Below are 3952 nucleotides of genomic sequence, written 5' to 3' on the forward strand. Positions count from 1 at the left end.
CTCCTGTACGAGTTGCTTGAAGTGTACTCAACAAGTTGCCCTCTACTGGTTGCTCAGTGTAATATAGATTTATTTTTCTTTGAATATATATATTTTCTAAATTAAGTTGTTTAAAAAACAAATTTTTATTCGGTCTTTATAAGTCCTAAAATAACTTGTGATTTTTCAAAATGTTTTAAAAAGATTGCAAGTAATCAACTTGGAGTAGGATAAACACAACACTATCAGTTTATTTATGATCTCCATCTGCCATATTTCTATTACAAAAATCGAACATTAAATTTATTTTACAATATTTTTACTAATTTCCTACAATTTCTTGGTAACTACACTATATGAATGCATTAGTATTTTGCTTGAACTGAAAGTATTTCGGAGCATTTATTACTAAATTTCTGCTTTTACGGGTTGAAAAATGAAACAGATTTAGTGCCAACTAAATTTCCTATTTTCATGCATTTTGACTAAGCGTTTACCTTCTTTGTATTTTATTTTACAAATAGCATTTTTATTGTTTTTATCAAACTCATTTTTGTATTGTTGTAGACAGTTTTTCACAAATAAAACTGTTACATCACTCTCTACTACTTAGTAAATTTATAGTATATTTATAACCTATAAATATTCCTTTCAATTTTATCTGTCTACAGTTGCGTTTTGTAGAGTACTTTAATCTTATATTTAATTCAAGTGCTGTAGTGTAGATGTTATTGAAATTTAATTTAGATAAATTGGTTGTGTATAAACATGATATAACCGCATTATTATTATTGAAGTGTCAAATATTAATGATAATAGATTCTTAGCAATATCTGTTTAATAGTTTGATTTTTATATTATTTTATTTTTTTATATTTATATTTATTCATACCAGTGGCATTTTCAAGTAATTATTGTAAAAAACAGTTCAACAAGTTCATAAAATTATATACTGTATTAGAATGACGGTAATATTCCAAATAATCGATCATCAATCAACTAGAGTATAAGATTGTGCAACAAGGAAAGAAGGTGCTAGTTTTTGGCCTTGAAAGATAAGTTTGGCTCTCGGCAAAGGATAAAAAATCTTTGTACTTTTAGTTCACAACATTTTAAACAAAACATATGTTTCACATGAATAACTTTTTTTCCCTTAAATCTTGTTACTTGTTAGTTTAATGAACACAATAGCTGAAAGTAGATTGTCAACTAAAACAAATGGATTTTGTCAACAATTATGGGCAAAAAATAAAAAAATAATCCCTGCTCCCTTTTTAAAATTCAAAAGTATAGGGTTTTGGAGAGAGATAAAACATTTCCTTTATATGAGCAGAGTACTTCATTTATTGCAGTGTACTCAACGTAGTAGAGATTTAAGTCTAAACCAAGTGGCAGTTTAAATAACCTCTATTGGCTGGCAATATTTAATCATCTTAATTACACATAGTCACGTTTTGTTATTTTAATGAAAATGTCTACAAAGTTGCTCTAAATTTCATTAGAAAGGTCCAAAAATTCCCTGGTTTTAGGAAATAATTTTTTTGATTTTATGTTATAAATATTTATTTATGTATGTGTTAATAAAACTCAAAGGGGAAAATTTTCATTATTCTGACAAGTAATTTACTGTGCTTGCAACAGTATCGTAATCAAACACACTATTGGCCGGGCAACAAAACATCAATGATGAGGCTAAAATGTGCTCTAAATCATTCTTTTTTGCCTAATCTTATTTTCTAATTAAGATTGAATATTGAGAAAATATTAAACTTAATATATTAATCAATAGGTTGTACAGCGACGTTAACTAGGTTATTCAGCACCCGGGGCAAACACCTATTTTTGGCGCCCCTCCCCCCCCACCAATTGAACTGAAAACTAATTCCTTATAACTCCTCTTAAAAAGTGTGGTGTGTCCATCGGTACCGGGTACGCTACATTAATACTATCTTGAATCTTGATCTTGATCTTAAAATACTCAACCTCAAGTTCAAAGTATATAGGCCTAAATATATTTGGTAAATAATAGAATACGTATTTTCAAAAACAAATAGTTTATTTCAAAACAACACCATTTATACTAAAAAACACTTATGATAGTAAATTATGTAAAATATTGATTTAAACATTTAATTGTTCTTAGAATTTAACTTTTCGGGCTTTTCTTGCAGCAAATGTACTGACAATCTCACTGAAGCATAGTTTTGAGGCTACCCTGGTGCTCAATGGAAATAATCCCTAGGTTTGTCAGCCTCTGTTGCCCTGTCAAATTCCGTAAATAATTTTTTATTATTTTAAGTTTACTAAAACTTCTTTTCATTCGAAGCCACTGAAACCGGAATTGTCAAGAAGATCCGTAAGGCAGTCATTATGTTTGGATATACATCCTCCATTTTGTTCACACACAAAAATTTCAGAAGATCAATCGAATTGGCTGTTTGGATATTTGGTACTAAATCCAAACCATGGTATTTGAAACTTTCCACTTCAGTTGCCAATTTCGTCTTTTGTCCAAGTCTTCTTTATATTTGGAGGCTAATTTCAATTGCTTTAGCCTTTAGGTCATCCCCACTCATTGTTCCAAAGCTAGCTCCGTTGAGAAAACCAAAACAAATGATTTATGTTTTGAATAGAGTTTGAATCTTTTCTCTGAGTTCACAAAGAATGCGATCGACGATTTTCTAATTAGCTGCTGTTGAAATTTCTTCTCTTCTGAGAATTCAGGTGCTTCATTCTTCGGCATTCTCATCAAACATGCGCTTTTTTCTTCTCTTTCGAACTACTTTGAAATGAGGATCAAGGCCAAGATTTGTTGCCATTTCTTTGGCTTCTTTCATTGCAGCGTTTGAATAGTTTTGCCCTTTCCGAGTCTAGTTCAGAGATCAATCGACTGATGTGTTTGGCCGATCTATGTATGGTGATATTCTCCACTTGTAGGAGCTTGTTCACAATGTCAATGCGGGTCAATTGCTTGTACCAAAAAACAGAGAGAACTATTAAACTCAAACTGCTTGACATTTTTCAAAAGATTAGCTGCTTCAGTTTTTGTTTCATCTGAGGTAGTTAGGCTGGTTCTGAGGTCATTTTAAAGCAATTTATAATTTTACCTAGATGCTTGTATATAACTTGTACAGCTTCCCTCTTAGTCGACCATCTGGTGTTACTTTGTAGTTTTTAGAGATAGAGGGACATGTTTTAATAAAACCTCCCATCTATTGGTCGAGGAAGCAAAAAAATTGTACAAGCAGTTTAAGAGTTCCAAAGTATGACTGTACCTCCCCTGACATACTAGCAGCATTTGCACCTACTAAATTTAAGGAATGAGCCGCGCAAGGCACAAAATAAGCCAGGTTGTTTTCGGCAAGAATCCTAGATTGGACGCCTTTGTATTTGCCAGCCATATTCGAACCATTGTCATAGCACTGGCCCCGGCAGTTCTTCAAATCTAAGCCATCTTTTTTGATTTTCTCTGAAATTTCTTGCGAAAGACCCAATCCAGTTTTTTCACCAACTTTTACAAAAATCAATAAAAACTCTCCACTACCTCCGGACCCTGTTCGGTGATTTTCACATAACGAAGGACTTGAGACATTTGCTCCAAATGGACTTACGTCGGGAGTACAGTCAAACATAATTGAAAAGTATTTTGAAGCCTTGATGTCACAAAATATGTTTTCTCTGACTTTTCCTGCAATAATGTCTAAAAATTCATTCTGGATGAGCGGCGAAAAGTAACTGACTTGGCCTTTTTTATGGCGAAGAATGTGCTCTTTCAGAGGTGCATGGTAATGAGATACTAGTTCAATAGTGTTCAAAAACCTACCGCATCTAGGGTCACTGAAATCCAGGTTTTCATTGGAGCCTCGTAATGGGCTGCCATCTTTTGCTAGGTGTAAGATTACATCAATGATAGCATACAAAACACCCTTCCAGTGTGCCTCTTCAAGTGCATCATGTCTTTGTAGTTCTTTGT

Source organism: Homalodisca vitripennis, unplaced genomic scaffold (genome assembly GCF_021130785.1).
Source record: "Homalodisca vitripennis isolate AUS2020 unplaced genomic scaffold, UT_GWSS_2.1 ScUCBcl_6989;HRSCAF=14476, whole genome shotgun sequence".
NCBI lineage: Eukaryota > Metazoa > Arthropoda > Insecta > Hemiptera > Cicadellidae > Homalodisca > Homalodisca vitripennis.